General features: G+C 38.9%; 1 long non-coding RNA gene across 2 annotated transcripts in view; it reads right to left on the bottom strand.

Moving 5' to 3' along the window:
- The window catches only part of LOC138736542 (uncharacterized), a 492,063-nt gene that overhangs the window by 177,565 nt on the left and 287,879 nt on the right, over positions 1-26,619 (bottom strand). The window contains exon 6 of one of the 2 annotated variants that reach the window (XR_011340379.1): positions 15,430-15,524. The exons of the other annotated variant lie outside the window; for it this stretch is intronic. This is a non-coding gene — a long non-coding RNA (uncharacterized lncRNA). Of the gene's footprint in view, positions 1-15,429; positions 15,525-26,619 lie in introns of those variants that run through there. 2 annotated transcript variants of the gene reach the window in all.

Below are 26,619 nucleotides of genomic sequence, written 5' to 3'. Positions count from 1 at the left end.
ATTTCCCACATAATTGTTCTTAAAAGATACCAAAATCCACCCAGGTACACGGTGAAGCAATAGTACTTGTTGGACAAACAAAAGGTCAGCAGATGCTGAAGAACAGGAACAATGACAAAAGAGTTGGGGGAACTCACCAGGTCACGCAGCATCCATAGAAATCAACAGACAGCCAAAAGGCACTTTCAAGCAGGGAAAACACCCGTCTGTAAAAGCGGAGGTTCTTCACTCTTACGCCTAAAGGCTTATCTTTCTGAATGTGCCGTGGCCGGCTCAGAGGAGCAGAATCCAACCATTCTCTGGGAAGGATAATCGGCAGAGTGCTGTGCTGTGTTGCCTGACCTGAATGTACAGTCACTGCAAGTGGCTGGTTAGCGGGTGGGCTGATGATGCTGTCAGCCTGTGACCCTTCTCCCCACTTATCCCTCTCTCTCCATGACCCTCTCAAGGCAGGGGCAATGGGTGGGGGCCATTGAGTAGCGGGGGCCATCTGAGCTGGTGGGAGCCATCAGGGGGCGGCCAGTGCAGGCTGTGAGAGCCTTTGGGGCCAGTCACTGTGGATCAAAACACGGCAGAGTTACGGCTGAATTCCCTACCCATCATCCCCCACGCAGCTGGAATTGTTCTGGGAACCACAGAGTGGGGGATGATGGGTAGGGAATTTGGCTATTGCTCTGCCACATATTCATGACAGGTGGTACCAGTCGCCCCACCTCCATCGGCTCAGTAGGGTGCTACGAGGTGCCTCTTGATATGAATAGGATGCTCGAGCAGCCTTTTAGTTTTAAGTTTTCAATCCACTCGTAGTCAGCCTCCAGGCGGAGGCCTGACATGAAATGACCTAATGTTTCAGGCTTGAACTGTTCAGAAATGCAAAAATTGGGCAAACACTTGAATAGCAAAGAGGCTCTGTGAAAAAAAGTTGGAAAGAAAGAGCAGTAGTGCAGTAGGAAGGAGACACACAGGAAACTGTAGGTGCTGGAATCACACCCAGCAGGTTGAGCAGCATCAGTGGGAGAAAAAGAACAGTCGATGTCTCAAGCCAAATCTCTTTGCCAAGACTTCTCGACATAGGGTTTCAGCTCAAAATGTTGACCACTCTTTTTGTCCCACTGATGCTGCCTGCCTGTTGAGTTCCTTGAGCCGATTGTGGTTGTTACAAAGGAGATGGCTGTTGGCTCATAGCTCCAGCACAGGTTAAAACCTGACCTCCAGTACCAAATATGCAGAGTTTCTACAACTTCCTTGTGTTTGCTTAGAATTCTTCAAGGTGCTCCATTTTCTCCACTCCCATCCAAAAGGTAAACTGGCTGTCAGAATAACTGGGAACAGTAAGTTAGGCATGAATGACTTGAAAATCATTAGGAATGGGAGATCGTGTTAGTACCATAGAACATTTCTACATAGAAACATGCTCTTCTAGTCTGTGCTGAACTAAGTTTCTGCCTGGTCCCACTGATCTGCACTCAGTCCATAGCCCTCCATACCTCGCTCAACCATATACCTGGCCAAATTCTTCTTAAATGTTGAAATCGAACCTACATTCACCACTTCAACTGGCAGCTCATTCCATGCTCCCACCACTCTCTCTGTGAAGGTTCCCCTTTGTGTTCCCCCTAAACTTTTCTCCTCTCAACCTTAACCCACACCCTCTGGTTTGTAGCTCACCTATCCTCAGTGGAAAATCCTACCTACCTACTTTTACTCTGTATATCTCTCTCATAATTTGAAATACCTCTATCAAATCTCCTGGGTTTTTTCCCTATACCTCCATTCCTGAAGTCCAGGTATCATCCTAATAAATCTTCTCTGCACTCTTTCTTTCTTTCTTACTGATATCTTTCCTGAGTTAGATTGGCACACAATTCTCCAAATTTGGCCTCACCGATGTCTTGAACAAATTTATCATAATATCACAACCCCTTTATTCATTGATTTATGAAGGTCGATATGCCAAAAACTCTCTTTACAACCCTACCTACCTGTGATTCCACTTTCAGGGAATTATCTATCTGTATTCCCAGATCCTTCTGTATAACTGCACTCACCAGAGCCCTGCCCTTTACTGTGTATTTCCTTTGCTGGTTTGTCCTTCCAAAATGCAACACCTCACTCTTGTCTGCATTAAATTCCATCTGCCTTTTTCAACCCAATTTCCTCGCTCATCCAGATCCCTCTGCAAGTTTTGAAAATTTTCTTCACTGACCACAATGTCTCCAATCTTCGTGTCATCTGCAAGCTTGCCAATCCAATTTACCACATTATCATCCAAAACATTGAAAGATGACAAACAACAATGATCCCAGCACCGATTCCTGAGGCACACCACTCGTCATAGGACTCCATTCTGAGAAGCAGCCATCCACCACTATTTTCTGGCTTTTCCCATCCAGTCATTGTTGAATGCAGTTTACTACTTCACCATGAATACAGAGTGTCTGAACCTTCTTGACTAACCTCCCATGTGGGACCTTGCCAAAGGCCTTACTAAACTCCATGCTGACCACATCCAAAGCCTTTTCTTCATCAGCGTTCCTGGTATCCTCCTCAAAAAACTAAGATAGGTTGAAAATTAGCTAAGATGCACAAAGCCATGTTGACTATCCCTAATCAGTCCCTGGCTATCCAAATACTTGTATATCTGATGTCTTAGAATACCTTCCCATTATTTACCTACTACTGATGTCAGGCTCACTGACCTATAATTTCCAGGTATACTTTTGGAGCCTTTTTTTGAACAGTGGAGCAATGTGAACTTCCCTCCAATCATCTGGCATCGCACCCGTATCATTTAATGGACATTTTAAACATTTTTGCCCGAACCCCTATAATTCCTACACTAGCCTTCCTCAAAGCCTGAGGGCATATTTTGTTAGATCGTGGGGATTTCTCCACCCTTATTTGCTTTAAAGTCGAAAGCACCTCCTCCTTTTTAATATGTGTAGGTTCCATCACTTTTCTGCTTGCTTTTCTTACTTCCCATGACTCTGTGCCGGTTTCCTGAGTGAATACTGATGAAAAAAAAATCAATTTAAGATCTCCCCCCCTTCTCTTTTGGCTCCATAAATAGCCCACCACTCTGATCTTTGAGGGGACCAATTTTGTCCCTTACTATCATTTTGCTCTTAATATACTTGAATAAACCCTTAGGATTTTGCTTCATATTAGTCTACCAAAGCAAACTCGTGCACTTTTAGCCTTCTGATGGGTCAAATGATCACAACCAAAGATATTAAAATGACATTATGACATTGAATCACTTCCTCCTATAAAAAGAGGAATATTAGAAGGCATAAAGAACTATGGTTCAAATCAAGAGGTTGTAAGTCCTCAGATTCAAAGTCTAAAAAAGTACATTTATTTCACTTACTCAAGAGCTTCAAATTGTAACCCACTTGCTGGTATTGGTCACAACTTCTTCACAATACTCGCTGGTATTGGTCACAACTCTTTACACGAATATATTAGTACTATTTAAATGAGACAAAGGTTTCTAATTGAGCCACACTTTTGACTGGAGGATTGTATACCATCCCCCACACCACCCTTTTCTAGTCTAATCTCTCCACCAACTACTTCAAAATTTAGCCTGAGGGAACAAACAATATCAGAGACAAGTTACAACTGAGGGGATCAAAAGACAGTCAGTCAGTCTATATCTTGAGTCTCCAGTGACTGTACATGTGAAGAGTATTCACACTTGTTTTCAAAGAGGGAGGAAAAGCTGTGCAGTGCATTGAGTGCATAATACACAAATAACTCATGGGGATAAAGAAAGCATTAATGTCATTGTATGTGAATATGACATAACCATTACTTGTTCCATCTCTGTTGAACAAGCTCTAAGTGTTCTTCAGTTATTATAGTAATTGGAATTTACCAGTACTCCCAGCCTTGCTTCACATTCCAATCTCAAATCATTCCAATGCCAATCAACAGCCTTGCTTGGTCTTTGATAGTGGATTCTCAAGCATTGGCAATGCTATACTTATCCAAGCATATGGAGGGCATTTTATTGCACTCCTGCCTTGTGCTTAATGCAGTGGCTCTCAGTGTTTTTATTCCCAATCACATACCACTTTAAGTAATCCCTATGCCATCGGTGCTCTGTGATTAGTAAAGAGAGTTAAATTCAGTTAACTCCCCCCCCCACCCCATTAGAGCAGGGGTTTCCAACCTTTTTGTTTCTCTGTTCCTCTTGGGCATTTTTATAGGTTCCCGTGTACCCCCAAAAATTAAGGATTTTAAAAAAACACAACATTGTGCAATCTGACTGCAGATTACAACATGACATATTGTACAGTAGTGGTTACTCTCTCAGACCCAATGTACCCCCTGAAAAGTCCAAATGTACCACTGGGGGTACATGCACCCCAGGTTGGGAACCCCTGCCATAGAGGATGGTTTAATGGGCTGCCTGATAGGATGAGTTTAGAGGAATAGAGGCAGTGGCATTATTGGGGATGGGATATTTTGGTCAGCATGAGCATGTTGGGCCAAAGGGCCCATTTACACCTTGTATGACTCCATTATTGACATGAAAAAACAGTAAATATGTCAAGGGATTCTGCCTCCCATGTAAAAATGCAATAAATCAATTATTTTAAAATTATTGAAGATAAAGATTTGCCTTGGGTCACAAATCATGCCATGTAGTTTGTTTGGAAACCAGCAATACCATTTACTTTCCTTTCTCTTTTTCAATGTTTATTGAGTCATATCAAATATATAAACGCAAGAGGAGAGTTACATTACTTTCATGTATTTACAAGGGATTAAAAAAGGACATATTGGTATTTAACAAGTATGTATTAACCTATGGTGGCGCACTCTCTCATGGCAAACTGGCCCCGCGTGTAACGCGTGGCGGGGCAGCCATGGGAAGATGGCACCATTAGGGTTTCTCCCTGTCTCAAATCTCCTGCCCAGCATGCGCCTGGGGCAGTGATTATGATGTCACCACACACGCGGCCCTTAAAGGGGCACACGCTGAATTTGAATTAAACAGTCGTTAATGACATTCAATGTGGTGGCTGTGTCTTTCTTGGCTGTGGCCAGCTTCACAAACCATAAATTTCTTCTCATCCTGTAAATGCAAAATAAAAAAGAGAGAGAAAAAATTATTACAAAATCCCCTCTAACTAATATTTAAAAAGAAAAAGAAAAAGACACTGGGCAGTCTATTCAGAAAGTAAAGAAGGAAAACAAGGGGTTTCCTGGTTAAAAACAAATTTACCATAAGGAATTAGGAGAGAATCCAATATAAAATTGTGATACTGTAGCGTTTGTGCTATGTGAGCGTGGAGAAGAATGACTTGCACACCAAAGCCTTGGAAAATGCGACCGGTTTATTGCTCTTGCTGTCACGCTTATGTGGGTGTCAGGGCCCCACGTCATCGGAGCAGGGGATTGCTGGTGTTCCCACCAGATGTCCCCATTTTACCACCATGTGGGAGGTCAGCTAGGATGACGGTCAATGTCACCCCCCCCCAGGTCCAAGCGGTCACCAGATTTGTCGGCCATTTTGAGGGCCAGTCTGTAACTCTGTGCGTGGGCCACTATGATACTTAAACTATATGAAAATATTGCATAAATAGTTGCTAAACTTCTTCGAACTTAAAAGATGCAGAAAAATATATATTTTTACAAATTGGCACCCTTATTTACAAAATAAAAGAGGATTAAGTTTTTAATTTTTTAGATTTCTAAATGTTCTTATTAGTGATGAAATAGATCTCTTTAGACTCAATAGATTTTAACACTTTGAGCAGTCCATCCTTATTCGTACTTTTTTTTTCTTTCTATTCTAACACTTTATGTCCTCTCTTTTCTTGGGATTGTACGGGGTGGGGGGAGGGTGTATTGGGGTATTATTATCATGTATTTTATACTCGATACATTATTATATTTGGGCATTTTGAAATATATTTGAAGGCATTTATTGTTAAAATTTTTAAATAAAATATTGAAAAAAATTTGAGATGTATCAAATGTTTGACTCCTAATTTTCTCCAAAACTTAAACATGATGAGAGCTATTGAAGTAGAGTAGGTGGGTTAGGATCCATCTAGCCAACAATGTTGAAAAGGCAGTTATTCACTGTGCGGAGACAGGCATATGCCCAGTCTCTGCTGGTATGATTCCAAAAATAGCTATTAATAGATTTGGTTGTAATTTTAATCCTAGAACTTTTGTTAGGGTTTCAAAGACACCTTTCTAGAAATTATCTAATTTTAAACATGACCAGAACGTACGAATTAAAGTGGCCACCTCAATTTTGCACCTATCACAAGTCGGGTTTACATTGGGTAAAATACAGGCCAACTGATCTTTAGACGTATGTGGCCAATGAACCACCTTGAACTGAATCAAGGAATGATAGGCACAAATTGATGAAGTATTTACCAGTTGAAAAATATGATCCAATTGATTATCCGGATGCAATTCTTTGAATTCCATTTACCAAGCACCCTTAATTTTATCATTGGATATCAGTCGCAAGTTAAGTAACCAATTATATATGGTGGCTATTAACCATTTTTAGAGTGGATACACCTGAAAAAAGTGTCCATCATATTAAGATGGGTAAGCAGAAGGATAGTTTGGAAATAAAGTATGCAGAAAGTCTCTAATTTATAGAGACCTTAAAATTATGCCTTGCTCAAATCATATTTATCTGCGGACTATTTGAAAGACATTAAACAAACAGGTCTGAAAAGGTTATTACTCCTTCAGTTTTCCATATTGAAAATGCCTGATCAATCAATGATGCTTTAAAAAATAAATTTAATATGGTTTTAATTAGATAAAATAAAATTATTAAACCAAAAAATTTACAAAATTGGAACCAAATCCTTTTTGTATGCTTAAGAACTGGTTTAAGATCTTGTCTATTAATTTTGGATAACACAAAGAATACAGGAGCTCACAACAATGAGATCAATGAGTACCTCATAACTGAATTCCTCTGCAAATCTATCCATAAAGGATATTCAGATATATCTAAATAATAAATACAAAAAGTAATAATTCAGACATTAAGAGCCCAATAATAAAATCTAAAATTGGGGAGAGCCATTTCTCCATCTTTCTTTTGTTTGTGCAATAAAGGTTGGCTCCATCTATGATTTTTATTATTCCAAATGTGAGAAGATAGCTTAGAGTCTACCTTGTCAAAAAATATTTTGTGGATGAAGGAAGGTACTGCTTGAAAAGTATATAAAAACTTCAGCAAAATTATCATTTTAATTCCATTAATACAACCAACGGCATTAGAAACCATCTGGAAAATGTTTGTTTTGTATATTCTATTGTGGAAGGGAAGTAGATTTATTCAGATCCTTAAAATTTCTTGCAATTTTATTACCCAAGTAAGAGAATTGGTTCTTAACAGCTTTAAAGGGTATTTGATTGTATAAATACTCCTGATTATTAAAACAGTTCACTCTTATAAAGATTTAATTTGTATCCTGAAAAACTACTGTTACGAGACCAGAGGACCCCAAAACCCAGCAGCAATAAATATTCACCAAGACAAATGGTTACTTAAACAAAAGTTTTTAAATTATCTTTAAACATGAAAACAGAATTATACTTTAACTTAACTAACCTAACTTAACCCCCTTCTAATTCTAAATGCATGTGTACGTAAGTTCAGAAAAGTTATTTGATTTACAGTCCAATCTCACTTCTCATTCCTCTAAGTTCACTGGTTGCAGGCAATTCTTATACTGTGCACTGAATTTAACATTTATAAAGATCACCTGGCTTTGGTGCTAGAAAGGTAAATGGTTTACTGCTCAGGAAGGTTCTTGTCGGTTTTCAGAGAGAGGTTTGTTGTACGCTGTACACCCACAACTGATTCCTTTTCAATCAGCCACTCAGTGTCTTGCCAAAGAAACTTTCCCCCTCAGGGTTCTCCAGATGATAACTTGTTTCTTTCAGGTCACCACAGAGTTCCTTTTTATTTCTCTTATTTCAAGTTAAACATTAGACAGCCAGTCCTCTTTTCTTGCATGAACCACAAGGGCTTTGACCAGGCTGAACTAAGCACTCACAACCCGTCTTCCAAATGGGGTTTTCCACAAGCTTGCCAGCTTGTCCTGTTCCAGTCCCAGTTGCTGCTGGTGACTGTAGCACTGTAGAACTGATCTCTGTCTGTCTCTATCTAACAACCTAAAATGCACTCTTTGACTCTTTCTGCTTGCAAAACCACATGACACTTGTGATAGTACAGATTCTATCACCAATGTGTATATGTACATATGTACAGATGGTAGTGTAGGATGACTGTGATTGGCTGAGAGTGTAGCCACACCTACTGACAGGTCTTAAAGGTTTGCTCCCAGTCAGACCAGGTCATTCTGGACTGGTTGACCTACTTGTGATATGCTCCAGTCTTTTAGTTAATAAAAGCCTTGGTTTGGATCAACAAGTCTTTGGTTCTTTCGATGCGCATTACAATTTTATTAACTAAAAATAAATTTTGAAAAGACTGGAGCATATCCCAAGTAGGTCGACCAGTCCAGAATGACCTGGTCTGGCTAGGAGCAATCCTTTAAGACCGGTCAGTAGGTGTGGCTACACTCTCAGCCAATCACAGTCATCCTACACTACCATCTGTACATATGTACATATACCTATTGGTGATAGAATCTGTACTATCACAACCTTCCAAGAATAGCAAGTTCCACTGCAAACAGAATGCGGCTCCGATAAGTTCTTTCATCTGCTGCCTTCTTGTAAACAACAATCCATTAGTAAAGTCCCTTGGGCACTCTCCAAAGCTTCTGCAAAGTTTCTGGAGCTGATATGTCAAACATTAGCAGAGCTCCAGTGTTTTAAATAAGATCTATTTCAAAGTGTTTCTATGTGACCTATACTAATAAACCTGCCACAATTTATTTCCCAAAAACATATCTATATTGTCACACTACCAAATTCAGAAAGTAGGGAGCATGAAAGGAATAGGTTTTTTAGGGTCAGAAATATAAACTAATAAATTGTCTGAATATATTGAAACCTTATGGATCATATCACCCTCGATACCAGGAATCTCATTGGAGTCTTGAAGGGCAATAGATAAAGGGTCAATGCCAAATTAAATAGCAAAGGACAAAGAAGGCAGCCCTGCTGAATGCACCTAAACAGCCTAAAATATAGAGACTTTTGATTATTAGTAATAACTGCAGCCATTGGAGCTTCATAAATCATTTTAATCCAAGAAAAAAACCCCAGACCAAAATTAAATTGTTGTAAGCTCTCAAATAAGTTGGGCCATTCCACTCTATCAAAAGATTTTTCCTCCCCCCACCCCCCCCCCAGCATCGAGGGATACAACACATTCAGGTTTTGAATCAACTTTTACAAAAATTGAACTTGCCAAAAAATTATTTTCAAGACATGAATTTATTAGATGCATCTATTAAGCAAGAGGAAATAAAAAGGGCAATATCTTCACTTCAGTCAGGTAAGGCGCCAGAATGGGGAACCAGTGGAGTTTTTTTTAAGCTGTCAATAATACTCTATCCTTTCATTTATGTAAAGACTTCACCGACTATCTCCTCTGGGCTTTGCCCAAAACATTTCAGGAGGCATTTACTTCATTCATTCCCAAAAAGAGGTAAAGACCTAACTGATTGTGCCTTCTACAGGCCGATATCGTTATTAAATGTAGATTCTAAAATTCTTTCTAAAATTTTAGTCAACATACTAGAGTATATCCTACCTAGTTATATCTAAGGATCAAACTGGAAGAGTTGGTATTCTTATTTTAATATTCAAAGATTATTTAATATTATTTACTCTTCTCCATCTGAAATATTGTTTATTTTCCATATATGTATGATATTTGATTGCTTCCTGACACAGTGCTATTGGAGACATCGATTTTGTCATATGAAGGGAATCATATTTAAGGATATTGTAATAGGCTGACTATCAAAGATCAAAGGACATTTGGACAGATATGTGGACAGAAAAGGCTGAGAAGGATATGATGAGCCCAGAATGCCAACTTAGCCTTCATGGATGAGTTGCCCCGAAGGGTCTGCCTCATACTACGATGACCATAACATAGTCAGTGCAAGAAAGTGCCATTGCAGTGAAAGATTAGCCATGATCATATTGAATGACAGAGCAGACTCAAAGGCCTGAATAGCTGCCTCATGCTTCTGCTAATGGACTCCCATTTAATTTGAAATGACTATTTTCTACTTTATGGTCAGAGTGCTAAAAGTCACATTTGATTGCCCAATTGAAGTGGCTAATTTCCATTTAAAGTGGTAAAATTTGAATAATTTTAGTAAGCATTTTGTTGGAGTAACTCATTACCTGTAGTAAATTAAACCGGAGAGGGTCAAAATATTAAACCTTGCTGACTTAGCATAGTTAATGTAGCGCAACTTAAAAGTTTGAATGCATTTGACTGGCCCAAAGCATGACCTCCTGAGCACTGATAATTCAAACAGTATAAATAACCTCGATAGAATGCGATTTCACAGTCATGTAATGAATATCAGAAAATATAATAAATGAATAATGGAGACCAAAATCTTTCATTCAAATTGGCAATTACTTCTTATGTGAGGATTCACAAGCTATTTCCAGTCAACGTGACAATTTTGAAATACCATCTTTACATTTAAAAGTTTGACTTTTCTGAAGCTTTGCATTGGATAGGAATCTCATTATTGCAAGAAATAGTCTGAAGTATTTTATTGTGCAGCTTTGACCAATTTGATTCCTGGCTACAGGAACAGAGGATATGTCTCATTTTACTACCACATCCTCCAGTTCTCACTTGAGCATTTTACAGGGAAGCTTTGCAAGAACCACACCCACTGGAAGATCAAAGTGTTTATGATGAAGCATTTTGGACACAGCTGATTGACCAAGTGCTTAACGTATGTGCATAACAGAAGAGATGGATTTCAAGGCAGGAAAGAAATGAAGAAATGCAGATGAGAAAGGTTATAGCCCCCCACCCCCCACCCCCACCACCCATATAGTTCTGTCTGTTTAACCAATAAGTGCTGTTCAAACCTGAGTGAGGGTTGTGTTTTCTGGAGAGTTGCAAAACAAAATGAACCTCAGCTATGGGCTTCAGAGATCTTTCAAATCATAACAGCATTAGTGAATGAACGGGAGGGGGGGGGGGATATGAAAATCAGTTCAGGAAATAATAAAATGTAAGAAAACTTTGCCTAAGATCAGCTATGGTTCCTTCAAAAGGCTCAACAAATTAAACAGAGAAGAGGTGAACTTCAACGCAGGATTATATATAAAAAGAATCACTGGCAGGGTTAGTGGCTGAGGTTGATAGAATAGGGACATTTAAAAGACAGGCAGAAAAATTCAAGAGAATAGGAGGGTTAAGAAGGAAGAAAGGGTTAAATTGATCATGGAGTAATATTGTGGGCCAAAGGGCCTGTACTGTGCTGTACTGTTCTATGTTCTGCTTTAAGTTTAGCTAACAAGCAGACAAATCAAACAAACAGAGTAGGAAATGCTTTTTGCAAATTAGCTTCTCTCAGGTATTGTGATCAAAGGGGAGCTACAATGCCTTCAGCAAAGAGGACATCAATGATCTGATTGCATTACCATTTATCATGCAGAGGCAGACCAGAAAATGCATTTGATGGATGGAACAAGCATGGAAGAGTAACATTTCCAAGATCAAATAACATGATAACTTATCAACTAAAGCCCAAAGTACACAATGTTAACTAGACTGCTGTATTAAAGTGCTTCAGAGGTTAGGGGACAAACCAAAAATTATGCTGCATCTTTTTCTGTTAGATACAATTAAACATGTTTACAAACAAATTTAAAGACACAGTGACAATATGCATCTCACTTGAATTAAAAAAAACCCAACACAAATCATCTTTCCAAATAGCCCATTAACATCTCACTTGATAAAGTTGTAGCCAAGTTCAGGAATTTTTTAAATAGTGCCTGTACTGGTAGAGTGCTAGTGTTAATCCTGAGCATGGGGGAGTCAGGAGATGAGTGGTTGCATCTGAGGTAGATTCAAAATGGATGCCTTCATGAGGTCTTGTCTGTGTGTGTACTGACTAATAAATACAGCTCTTTTAAAATAACCCAAGTTTATTTATTACAATAAAGATCACATGGTACCAGGAGTGTGCAGAGTGTGTATCAGTCGATAGCAGCAGAGAAAATATGGAGAGTTTAAAAACTCCTGATGAGATAAATTGTCGACCATGAGTGGAGGCTGTTCAAATAAAGATCCATGCAAGCCATTGGAGTCAATAGCAAACCTGAAGCATGGAAGATGACACTGCTAGTTACTGTGGCAGGATCTCAAACACTAGAGGTTTTCAACACATTTGTTTGTGCTGAGACAGAAGACCAGGGCAAGTTCAACAAGGTTTTTGAGATATATCCTGAACACTAATAACCAAAGAAAAATTAAGCATTGGAGAGGTACGTGTGTCACTCACAAATGCGCCTGCAGGGAGAGAACTTGATACATTTTTACAGACTTAGAATTAAAAGTAAGAACGTGCAATTTTGGATCACTGCAAGAGTCAATGAACCATGATCAAATTGTGTTTGGGATTATTGATAAAAAAGTGTGAGAGAGGAAGGGGTTGCTGCAAGAGACAGGGCTTACCTTAGATAGAGCTGTGAAGATATGCCACACCAGTGAATTAGCTCTGCAGCACACAAAAAAGTTCACTGAGAACACAAAAGCCAGTGAAAAGGAAGACATAGCCAAAGCCAGAGTGTGTGTCCACACATATAAACAAAAAATGAGATATAGAAAAGAACTAAAAGGTGGAGAGACATACAATTATAAATGATGCAGCACTGAACATTCACCAAAATGATGCCCAGCCTATGGAAACATCTGTAATAAGTGCAAAGGGTAGAATAATTATGCAAAGCAATGTTTTTACAAAGATAAACAAAACAGAAGTGAAACTGTACACACTATAGAAGAATATAGTGATACACTTTTCATTGGCATGAAGTGCAGGAAGATTATAAACTAACAGACACCAAAGCAACAGAGTTGAGCAGGACAAATGGATGTGCCCTTGCATATAAGTGGGACAAATATTGCTTTCAAGCTGGACACAAGATCAAATATCAATTTGATCTGTGTGCACAACATCAGGGCAATGAAAATAAAGCCATACATCCATTCAAATCCTGTACAGCTCAAAGCCTACAATGGACAGAACATCAACACAAAAGATACATGTAAACTCAAGGTGAAAGTTAAAGATAAAGAGAGATTCACAGTAATCACAGATGACAAAGTATGTGAAAACTTAAGCCTAGTCAAGCAGGTGTATACACCTGGGAAACCTATAGTATTAGCTGATGCATTATCTAGGGCAATGATGCAGAGTGAAGCACACAATGAGATTTCCACAGAGACAGATGTGAATCTCCACTTGAATCTGATCACTAAATCTCTTCCCATATAAGATCCAAGCAAATTGCAGCTAAAACAAAAAAGGGCACAGTTCTTCAGAAGGTCAAGAATCTGACTAAAGGATGGCCTAGAGGTCATTGTCAGCTGTACTACAATATCAAAGTTGAGCTGAGTGTTGTCAATTGGCTTCTACTGAGACAGAGCAGAATTGTCATTTCTCAATAACTGCAACAAGAGATGCTGAAAATGCAAGAGGAGGGTCAGAATTGCCATTTTTGGCCAGGAATAAATGATGATATTGACAGGATGGTTTCCAGCTATGAGACCTGTTTGAAACATCATGTAAAGTAGTCAAAGGGACCGATAATCATAACTGACTTACCAGCAGAACCATGGCAGAAAGTTGGGACTGATCTTTTCCACATGGATGGAAATAATTACTGGCTGGTTATTGATAATCTATCAAACTATCCAGAGAATGCACTGCTTCCTTACATGTCTGTTGCTTGTGTGATCAAATATATTAAATTGATATTTGCAAGACATTGAATTCCTCAAATTGTCTACAGTGTCAATGGGCCATGCTACAGCTATAGAGAATTCCAGAACTTTGCAGAAGAATATGATTTTTGACATGTGACTGCATCCACGGTCAAACAGTAAAGCAGAGAAAGGAGTTCACATAGTTAAACAGTTGCTCAAGAAATCATTAGACAGGGGCTCAGATCTGTATCTAGTTCTGATCCGTATCTAGTTCTATTGAGTTACAGAGCCTCACCACTTGAACATGGCATGTCACCTGCTGAGCTTCTGATGGAATGTAGACAATGTACAACACTTCCCTATTCTGCAGGTCCAAACAAGGACAGAGATGTCAAAGAGAAACAAAATGGAGACAAAAATAAAACTATGACAAGTCAGCAAGAATCTTATGGCCACTGGCACAACATGACACAGTGAGTCTCAGAGATTCCAACACCTGGGATAAAAATGCTACTGTTCTGGAGGAAGTAAATCCAAGATCCTACATATTAGAAAATAGGGTCAAATATGGAGGAAGAATCAAAAGAGCCTGCTGAAACTGCAAGAGACACTGCATGAACAGACAAATGAAGAAGATCCAACATGTACAGCAACAGTGCTGTACAGTAGTGGAGCAGCAGAGACGATACAAGCCCCTGTGTTAACAAGATCCATTCATGTTATCAAAACACCTGACAGAATTAATCTCTGAAAGAAAAAGAACTGCACACTTAAAAAGTTTGTGCTGCTTATGTGTTTGTTTAAGTTTGGGTTGAACGTAAAATTAAAATGAATGCTGTATTTGTGTGTCATGTTGTTAGATTAAACATCTCAAGGAAAGGGGATGTACTGATAGAGTGATAGTGCTAATCTTGACCTCTAGGCAAGCCAGGAGACAAGCTGCTGCATCTTGCTTAGATTCAAAATGGATGCCTCCATTAGATTTTATTTTTGTATGTTCTAGTATATTAATATAGATGTTTTAATAGAACACAAGCTTTTTTTCTCACAATAAAAGAAACATCACAGTATCCAATCTCTCCAATGCTTCACCCTCTTTAGATTTACTAGAATGAAATAGCTAGCATCTGAGGAATGATCATCAAGTGTTGGACTGTACACATTGGAGTACAGAAGGATGAGGGGATGTCTCATAGTGGCATTTTGAATGCTGAAAGGCTTGGATGGGGTAGATGTGGCAAGGAAGTTTCCCATAGTATGGGATTCTAGGACAAAAGGCAATAATTTCAAGATAAAAGGGTGTCAATTTTAAACAGAGATGCAGAAAAAAATTCTTTAGTTAGTGGATCGTAAGTCTTGTTGCTACAGGCAACCAAAGAACTTTTATTAGGTGTATTTAAGGTAGAAATTGGCAGATATTTGATTAATCATGGCATCAAGGGTTATGGGGAGAAAGCCAGGGAGTAGGGCTCAGTGGGTGGAGGGATCAGCTTATGATTAAAATGGCAGGGCAGACTCAATGGGCCTACCTGCTCCTATATCTTGCAATCTCCTGCTCCATCTTAAATGTATGGCTGAAGTGAGATGGAGTAGCAGTCCTCAGGAATCCTCATCTGTACAAGCCTCCATCCTATCAAAATGACAACAGTGGATTACTGAATCACTAGAAAGCTCATTGCATTTGCCAGTTGCTGGAATGCATTTGCGCACTTACAACATACAACAGCAAAAAGAATTCAAGTCCTCAGTTAAACTTTTGTTGTCTCTGGGCTATTAGTTCAGTTATATTGGTGTCACAAGTAACACCTTTAAACCTGCAGAGAAGGTGGAAGAAGGCAAGGGGTCAGGGTCGTTGTAATGGAGATGTTGCTGGAGGACTGGGTAGGAAATCAAAAATTGGAAGCAGGTGATTAGTTTGACAAAATTAATTTAGAAAGCTGATTTTGTAAAAGTCCAAATCAAATGCATTGCTGTGTTTCCTCAACAACAAAAACCTGTTTCTGAACCACATGTGATTGCAACATTTCCAAGTCATTTTCTATCATTCTGAAATTAGACTGGTCACTTCCAGACATGAGACACTTGTGCCCCGTGCTCATCCATTTTCTGAATAGATTTGGTAACTCAAAACAACGCATTCAGCAACTAAGATATTTAACACCACAATCTCTATTATTTATGCCTTGGCATATTCCGAACTTTCTAACATTACTATCAAGATAATGAATCATCCCTGGTTCAACGAGTGCAGAGAGGAATTTCAAGAACAGCAGCAGGCATAGGTATACTGGCGGTCCCAGCTTGGTGAAGTTGTAAAGGACTCGATGCATGTTAAACAGAAAAAGCTGCATGCAATAAATAGTCTCGATCATAGTTCCACAATCCTACCCTATCTATTTTATGATGTTAAGCAATTAACTGGATTTTACAAAAGTGTTTGGATCAAACAATATCTTAGGTATATCAGTGAAATCCTGTTCTCCAGAAACAGCTGAGCTTCAAGCAAATTTATTCCTGTACAGTGGCAACATTAGCATCTGCTCAAGATTATGGAAAATTAACAAAAAGGCAGAACATATCCAATCCTGCTCATTACCACCTAATTTGCACACTCTCAATTTTTCATGGTATGATGAAAGCTGTTGCCGGCCCAGGTGATCAAGTGGCACTCGCTTATCAATAAGCAGCTCAAGAATGTCCAATTTGGCTTTGCCAAAATCACTCAACTCCAAACCTCTTCATTATCTTTATCCAAACTGGATGAAACAGTGGAAATACAAAGAGAGCGAGAGAGGCATATCATGGAAACCTTGTTTTCTCCATCTTTATCCAATTATAGACAATACCTTCCTTATTCTATTTTATCCTAATTTCAGAGTATCATCTTCCAAACCATGAGCTACGATATCCCAAATTTAGATCTCTTTAATCCAACAAATCAAACTCTGCGGCTGTTACTTTTGAAGTTTTAATTAGTTGATAAAACGGTAAACATTTTGCATAGCTTCCCATTAAGACATTTATGAATAACAAAATATTTACTGTATAATAGATATAAAAAGTATATGAAGATGCAAATGATATAAAAAGCTTTTAAAGAGATACACAAAGGTTTTTAAATAGATACAAAAATTCAAAGAAAAATTTCTCATGCTCACACTTCCTTCACATCTTGTAGAATAATGAGCAAGCCATTAGTCCAGGTGGATATTGCAACATATTACATCATAGTCACTATGTTAACACTACAAACAATAGTAACAATTGGCACAAAATTCACTAAGAATTAAAAACACAAGGTTTTAACCTTTACACCAATCATTTCTACAAATAGCAAAAGTTAAGGTTTCAGTGGCAATCCTGGATTCCAATCACTAAAACTGATCAACTGGAGAAAGATCCATACTCCTTTTCCTGTCGGTGAGTCTTGTCATTAGCCATCATATTAAAAGCCTTCTTAAATGTTTTGTAAATTTTATTTAAAAAGCATAGTAGAATCCAATTTTGGCCATTGAAATCTGTGCCATCCAATTAACCTGTACATTTTTGGAGGGTGGGAGGAAACCAGAGCATCTGGGGAAAATCCATTCAAGCCAAGGGGAAAAAGTATCAACTCCTTACAGTCAGTATTGGGTTTGAACCCAGATTGCTGGCCCTGTAGTACTGTCCTGCTAACAGCTACGCTAACCATGTTATCTTCTGGAAATCTATTTCACCTTTAATCATACACACAATTTATTTCAGGAACTTGATGCAGCATGTCAATCCAAAACATGGATTAGTACCTCTTGCCTCCACAGGTGCTGTTTGACCCATTAAGTTTTTCAAATGTTCTCTTTTTTGCTCCAGATTCCAGCATATCAATCTCTTTTGTGTTCATGGATATTGTTATCTGACCTGTGGATTTTGTCTTTATGAAAAAAGTTGGCATTGTTAGTTCCAATCTAACAGAATTTTCCTCATACCAAGGAAATATTGAAAAATTAAGACAAATGATTTGTTTCACTAGCCACTTCTTCAATGTCCTGGATGAATGCATTTGCCTTTTCCGTTAGGAGATGTTGTTTGAGAATGCAAGTAAGGGTCAAGTCCAACCTTTTCCATTCAGTATTGAGTATTCAATTTATACAGAATTGGGAAAGGATAAATTATGGTCTCCTCAGAAGAAAGATGGTGGTCACTCATGCAACATCAGCAGTGCAGAATGCTGACAGTGATACTTCTAAGTTAAATAATGATACAGTATGTAGTGATACAACCATAGCACTGGGCTGCACGTCCACCAGCCTACTGAAGGGGGTGACCTCTATACCTGCAGGTAGACAACCTGGGAGGCCGACTCCACCTGGCTGGCTGTCAATCACCAACCTGTATACAGACTTGAGCCAACCCCTCCTGGGCCAGTCACACATGTGCAGCCATCAAGATACTACAAGTGGTGTTACTACAGAGTTTAAGTGGATTAAAGCCTGTAGTACAGTCTTTCCTGGGTTTTGTGTCTGCTTCCCGCACCACAGCGCACCACACAGTAAAATCTCCGTTATCTGGAATTGAAGCAAATGGTAGCTCCAAGAAACCGGGAAAAAAATTGCAGCAATAGAAAAAATTACAAAAGCTTGAAATCAGTGCTCCTAATGATCAATTCGCCAATCCTGCAACACACAATCTCAAGCAACCAAAGAATTCACTTGTCTGGCACCTACCAATCCCCATAGCTGCCAGATACCAGGGGTTTTTCTGTATTATAATTCATTTCCTTGAGCTAACTAAAAGTTTAAATGAGATACAGAAGTCTTAAATATAGGTTTTGGGATGTGGATATCCTTCCCCCCCGACAGTTATTTTCCCTCATTATTATTTTTAATTTTTATTGACTGGAACAATGCCTCATATTCATTTCAATAATTTGTTATTAGACTGATCATTATTATTATTTTTATTCATCTCTGCTCACTCTTACATTCTTGCCAAGAAACAATTTTTCCATGTAATCTATCCCCCATTAAAATACATTTTGAGGACACTTATCTGCTACTCCACTTTTTCTACACATGGCAGTCTATTTCATTAAAATATATTGTATTCAAGTGATATTTCAGTCTTACCCAGCAATTTTAAGACAATGTCAGTAATTGTTTTCAGAATCATTAAGACCCAAATGATTTATTATTGAAATGCTGGTTTGATTATTTTTAAATGATATTCTAACCTATTTTTTAAAAAAAAACAGAATAAAAAGATGGAACACAATTCAAAATTGCACTATTTGTGCATATACTTTGAATCATTTTCAACCTGTGCACATTTTCATTAAAAAAAACAGATCTCAACAATGCCAAGTAATTGGGTCTAAGTGTTAGTACATTCTGTCACAAGAGCTCCAAATCACAAATTCAACCAACACAATCTTTTAATCTGCTCAAACTAGTTCAACAGTGGCGCAGCACAGATCGCACAGGAGGTGGCGTGTTTAGAGTAGGGGCAGCATGGTTAGTGTCGCGAGTAGTGGGACGCTGTTACAGGAACTGGGGTTTGAATTTACCACTGTCTGTAAGGAATTTGTATGTTATCCATGTGTTTGTGTGGGTTTCCTCCAGGTGCTCGAGTTTCCTCCCACTCTTCAAAATTTGGATGCAAAATGGGCCTGCTATCATGCTGTATGTCTAAACATTCTTGACCATAAGACATAAGGAGCAGAAATAAGTTATTCAACCCATAAAGTCTGCCCCACCATTTAATCATGAGCTGATCCATCTCCCCACTCAGCCCCACTTTGCAGCATTCTCCACATAATCTTTGATGCCCTGGCTAATCAAGCTTTAAATATGCCAAGTGACTTCACATCCATAACCACCTGTGGCAACAAATTCCACAGATTTACCACCCTCTGTCTAAATAAATTCCTCTGTATCTCTGTTCTAAGCTGATGCCCTTCAGTCCTGAAGTTGTACCTCTCTTGTCCTAGACTTTCTGACCATGAGAAACAACCTATCTACATTGACTCTGTCCATGACTTTCAAACATGCAAAATGTTTCAATGAGATTGCCCCCTCATTCTCCTAAATTCCAATGAGTACAGGCGAAGAGTTGTCAAATGGTCCATATAATGAATACCCTTTCATTCCCGGGAATTATCCATGTGAACCTCCTCTGAACTGTCTCTAATGTCAGTGCATCCTTTCTTAAATAAAGAAATACAAAACAGCTCACAATACTCCAAGTGAGGCCTCACTGGTACTTCAAAGCCTCCATAACCCTGCTCTTGAGTTTCCTTTCTTCACCATCAACTCAACCTGCAAGTGTACCTTCAGGCTATCTTGCACGAGGACTCCCAGGTCCCTTTTGCATTTGGGCATTTTTAGTTTTCAACCTATTTAGAAAATAGTCTGTCTGCTCATTTACTTTTTTCCCCAACCAAAGACCAAAGAGCTTGACCATATATCTTCTGATTTGTCTTTCATTTGCCACTTCTCTGCCCATTCTCCTAATCCAAGTCCTTCTGCAGTCCCTGTTTCCTCAGCATTACCTGCTCTTCCACCTACCTTTGTATCAACTGCAAACTTGGCCACAAAACCATTAATTCCATAATCTAAATCATTAATATACAACACAAAAAGAAGCAGCTCCAACACCATCCCCTGTGGAACACCACTAGCCACTGGCAGCCAACCAGAATATGACTCCTGTATTTTGACTGCTTCCTGCCAATGCTCTACCCTTGCTGGTCCATTTCCTGCTACACCATGGACTCTTATCGTGCTAAGTAGCATTATGTGTGGCACCTTGTCAAATCCTTCTGTATGTTCAAATACACATCTACTGATCTTCTTGATCTAGTCAGTTGGTCACACTTCAAAGAATTCCTTAAGTAAACCATACTCACTTTGGCCTATCTTGTCATTTGCCTCCAAGTACTCTGTAACTTCATCAACTTTAATACATTCCCAATTACTAATGTCAGGCTAACCAGTCTACAATTTCCTTTCTGCTGCCTTCCTCCCTTCTTAAATAGTGGGGTATTAATGATTTTCCAGTCCTCCAGGACCATGCCAAAATCTATAGATTCCTGAAAGATAATTACCAATGCTTCCACAATCTCTATCAATAATTCTTTCAGAAGCCAAGGCTGAAATCCATCTGGTCCAGGAAACTTATCCACCCTTTGACCATTCAGCATTCTGAGCACTTTCTCCCTTGAAATAGCAACTGCACTCACTTCCCTTCCCTGATACCCTTCAACATCTGGAATACTGCTAATGTCTTCCACAGCGAAGACTGACACAAATCACTCTTCAATTCCTTTGCCATCTTCCAGTCTCCCATTACTATTTCTCCAGCATCATTTTCTAGTGGACCTTTCTCTTCTCTCGCCTCTTTAATGCTTTATATACTTGAAGAAGCTTTTTGTATATTCTTTGGTATTATTTGCTAGCCTACTTTCATACTTCATCTTTTCCCTCATTATGAGTTTTTTTTATTACCTTTTGCAAGTGTTTTAAAACTTCCCAATCCTCTATCTTCTCAATATTGTTTCCTTCCTTGCATGCCCTCTCTTCTGCTTTTACGTTGGCTTTGACATCTTTTGTCAGCTACATTTCTAACATTTTCCCTTTCAAATTTTTTTGGTACATATTTATCCTGCACCTTCCTCATTTCTAGCAGAAACTCCATTCATTCCTGCTCAGCTCTCTTCCCCATTTAGGTCCCCTTCCAATCTACTTTAGCTAGTTCTTCTCTCATGTCACTGAAGTGCTGACATATTTGACTTTAGTTTCTTCTTATTGAATCTCAGATTGAACATAATCATATTCCTTTACTCTAAGCTCTCTAATTAACTCTGGTGCAACACCCAATCCAGTTTAGCCAATCTGCTGGTGTGCTCATACACAAGATGCCTCAAAAGACATTTCGTAGGCAGTCTATAAATTCTCTTTGTTGAGATCCAGTCCTAATCTGGTTTATCAATCTACTTGCATGTAAAAATCCTCCTGACTACCATAGCATTACCGTTATGACACACCTTCTCTATTTTCTGTTGTAATATGTTGTCCATATCCCAGCTACTGTTTCAACATCTGTATATAACTATCCTTTAAACCTTGCCATTTCTTATCTTATCTTCTGATCCTACGTGACCTCTTTGTAATCATTTAATGTTTTTTCCTTACTAATAGAGCCACACCACCCCCTCTGTTTACCTTTCATTATTTATCCTTGGACATTCAGCTCCCAATAACATCCATTCTTTAGCTACCACTCTGTGATGACCACAACATCGTACCTGCCAATCTATAGAGGTAGACCCCTCCTTATGATGGGGTTCCTTCCATTCCAGGATTTGCATCATAAATTGAAATTATCGCAAGTTGAAACTTCCCTCTACTAGTTTTCATATTTAAATTTAATTTAAACACTAAAAACCTTATATGCAACGCAATTTAAATTGAGAAAAAAATTACGGCAATGCAACTACCATTTTTCTTTTAATTTAATTGATTTAAACCCTGAAAACTTGGATGCACAGGTGGCTGGGGAGAGGACCCGCAGTTGGGAGCGCAGATGGCCTGGGTGACGGGAGCTCGGAAGTGTGGGCAACCAGTGCAAGGATCTGTGGCCAGGAACTCAGGTGGGCAGGTGGCCTGGGGATTGGGAGCTTGGATGTACAGTTGGCCAGGGAGTGAACCCGCAGTCGGGAGCTCAGACGCACAGGCAGCCAGTGCAAATTTCCGCAATCGGGAGATCAGATGGGTGGGCGGCCTGGGTGTCAGGAGGCTAGATGTGCGGGCAGTCGGTAGAGGACCTGTGGTCAGGAGCGCCAATGTGCGGACAGCTGAGGCAAGCATCACTGTGTCGCATATCGCAAGTGTGGGGAAACATCGGTACTCAAAATCAAAAGGTACAGATTCTGACTATCATAATTTTGAAATATTGTAAGTCAGAACATTATAAGTTGAGGTCTAACTGTAGTTGTACTTCTAGGTCAGCCACTTTAGTTACATTAACACTTTGTTGCAAAGCACAACTCACCATTCTCAATGAAAAGTATATATACAGAAATAATAGCATGCCCATGATCCACTGTTTAATGGACCTTGTGTAATTACTTTTAAGCAATGCTTTTGAGTCATCATTAAAGTGATCTTTACATATTAGTATTACATTTCTGTTTCAGTGAAACCAATTTCTACAACAGAGCAGAAGCCATTTCTCTTTCATATATAACTCAAAACAACATGCAAGATTTTTGCAGTGTTAGAAAGAAATGCTTTCAATAAACCCCTGTGGCTCACAGTGCAAGGATTTGATTTCTTAGTCTATTCACAACAGGTGCAGCAAGCTATTATTTTTCTGATTTATAACAGTACTGTGGATGTTTTCACTGTGTTTGAAATGTGGATTTATGCCCTTACCATGTTTCTTCTATGATGGCTTGAAGGAAATCTAAGTGGAGGAAAAATGAAGAGCTTTTCATGTTTAATTAAAATAAAAACTGAAAAGGAGAACAGTAACAAATATGACAATCAGAATTGTTCAAATTAGGTGGCTAATAGTGCTGCCAAATTAATGATCTTGGAGAAGCATTCAATTACTAGTTCATTTTAGCTAACTCCGCATTCACATTCTGAATGGCATTCAAAAATAACAACATTAAAATACTTGCACTTTTTCTAACGCTATGCCAAGAATAAATGGGCCACGTGTTCGATAATTTATTTTGGTTGTCTTCAGTCATAATAAAAGATAATTAGACTGCTCTTTCAAAATGTGAAAAATATTGCAGCAAATGGACCTTTTGGCACCATGATCTTAGGAGGTCCTTGCTGATTTTGGCATTTTACCCACCCCCTCTCCCATACAAATACTATGGGAAACCAAGCTATATATTCAATATGTCAGACTCTAATTTGAACTATGATCTTTTAGCCTCCTTAGGATAGGATCACATTTAACTCATGGGAACTGCTCTACATATGGCAAATCCTTTAATCTGGGATATTCTTGAAGAAAATTGTGCATCAGTTTTAATTTTATATTAGTAGCATGAAGACTCTTAAAATGTAAAAATTAATAGCATTGAAATTAATCAAGGACAGAGGAGAAAGATCAGCAGCAGGTAAGCAGGTGGACAAAAGAATGAGTGCAGTCTTTAACCTTGAGCTCAGATCTTTTCATTAAAATTAAAAGGAACAAAAATCAAAGAAACTGGCATTATTGTTATAAATACCATCATTTGTGTCTTTTCCATTTGCAATGTCACTCCGTTTGCATTCTTAATTTACAGGAATCTAATTGGATCATTCAGTGCCCAGTCTTGCACAGCTTTCAATTGGATCACGGATGATTTGTCCTTCAACAAGATTTAACCATTTTAGCTCTGTCTTCTTGGATACAGTGACCTGACAATCTATCAATCCCCACCTTGTAAATGGCAGTTGATCCAGGAGCCCCTTTGGGAGAGAATTCCAGAATTCCAATACCTTTTAAACTGCTGAATTAGGTTAGACTGAACTCCAGATAATAGAAGCTGGGTTCATTTCTTAACCCTTTCAAACTTATTAGTATTCTAGCACATGAGCCATATAAAGTACTGTATTTTCACCATGTGCATATATGTACAATGCACACTCACTTATAATGTGCAGAAAATTATGAATGGTGTAAAAATATTTTCGTATAACATGCACACGCATATACCACATGGGTGTAGTGTTCTAAATTCCCATCTGACAAAATCAATTTGCATTTATATGGGGCCCCACTGACCCCCGCTGACACTCCTGCTTCCCCGCCTGCCCCCGCTGACAGCTCCCGCTGCACCGACTGTCCCCTCTGACAGGTCCTGCTGCCCCAATTGTCCCCTCTGACAGTTCCCGTTACCCCCACCAGCCCCCACTGACAGCCCCTGCTTCCCTGCCACCCTGACTTGGAGGGAGAGGGGTGAGTGGGGAGATGGGTCGCGGGCTGATCACATCATCGGCCCTCCCCCATACAGCCGCTTAGCGCGGCTGTACATTCAGATTGATGGGCAGAGGGCTGTGCTGCGGAGATAATTCCTCTTGGAGAGTTGTTGGAATATGCGGCTCGGAGACCGCCTCCGCACATTCAGAGAGGTAGGTCATTATGCATTTTGGCAGAGTTGCTCCGCCTTGACATCTCAACTTTTGGCCTATCTAAAATGGCCTATTATTAAGCAGGATTTTAATTCTAATGTTGTCTCAATTCAGAAGCATTTTATATGTTAATCTTCTCACCCAGGGACAGGTCTGAGCAATTAACATTGATAAGATGCAGTGCCCAAGCTAGAATACTGTCTTTCTAAACAAAAAAAATTCCCAAAATCAAAATTTCCCACACCCACTTTAAATTGTGCCCATTCTTTCACTACCACTATTACATTCTCATGCTGGCTATAGTATTCCCACGCTTGCTATAAATTGTCTTTCACATGGCTGCTATAAATTGTGCTCATTCTTTCAACATTAAAAATTTTCTCATATAGCCACACACGCATATAACCCACAGGGGAGGGAGGGTGTTGCCTGATTTCTAAAATATGCATATATCATGCATGTTATATGTGTAAAAATACAGTAAACTACAACTCATTTAACCCTGCGTAGAAATTCAGCTTGGGTATGGATGTCAGGTCAAATAGAGCCTGAGCATTTCCAGCAATTTTTAAGATTCCAGCAATTTTTAAGATACCAAAAAAGATGTCCCAGTGACTTGATCCTAATTAACAAATTGGTTATTGCTGTAGCCATTTTATAGCCGTGAATTGCTGTACGTGTAATTACAATTATTAAAGTGAAGTTCACACTCAATGTTGCTGATATTCATTTTTATCTGGAGAAGGAGTGAGATGGATTTTGTTCATGGTATCTGCTGTCCGGTTTCACTCCTGTGGATCACAACTGCAGTTACTCATTTCATTGGTAACTTTAGATCACAAGATATAGAAGCAGAAATAGGCCCATTAGCCCATTGAGTCTGCCCCACCCACCCACTTTTAATCATGAGCTGATCCATTTGGCTCCAGATTTTCATACCTATTCTGTTTTCTCTACACTTGGTGAATGATATTGTAGTTTTGGCTTCTTTGTACTTGTGCATTATTCAATGATCTCACTGTCCATTTGTTTGGAAAAGTGATCATATGTTTGCCATTCACTCATTCAATGGGCAATTTCAAGATTTTACATCAGTCCAACAAGCTATTTGCTAATGTGATAGTAAACTGAGATCTATCCCTTCCCATCTCTCTGCTTTTGTTTAGGAAATGCCTATTTGACCCACATTGAAACTGCAGCCCATTTGAACAGTCTGAGTATATAAACCATGTTGTCCTTGCTTCAGTTGTCCAAAGCCATTTTCTCAGAAATCTCTTATCCTGCATATAGGATTGAACTTCTATAGATCTCAAATTTTCATTTTTCCAGTGAGATGGTATTTTCAATCCATGTCATTAATTCTTTCTTGGGTCTACAAATTTGCTGAGACACCATGGTGTAGGTAGCTTCTTTGTTATGTATTTCTGCACTTTAGGCATTACCCCTACATTAATACCATTCTCTCCATATTTTTTTGTTCAAGTTTACCATCACTAATTGTATAAATACAATCCGATGAAATAGGATTCTCTGGTCCTCGGTGCAAATCATGACATGCAGACATAACACAGACACATATAAACAATACGTATACAGTATTTATAAATAATACAA

The sequence above is a fragment of the Narcine bancroftii genome, chromosome 6, assembly GCF_036971445.1.
Source record: "Narcine bancroftii isolate sNarBan1 chromosome 6, sNarBan1.hap1, whole genome shotgun sequence".
Taxonomy (NCBI): Eukaryota; Metazoa; Chordata; class Chondrichthyes; order Torpediniformes; family Narcinidae; genus Narcine; species Narcine bancroftii.
The sequence above is the reverse complement of the archived record's forward strand: the minus strand, read 5'-3'. Positions and strand labels throughout refer to the sequence as shown.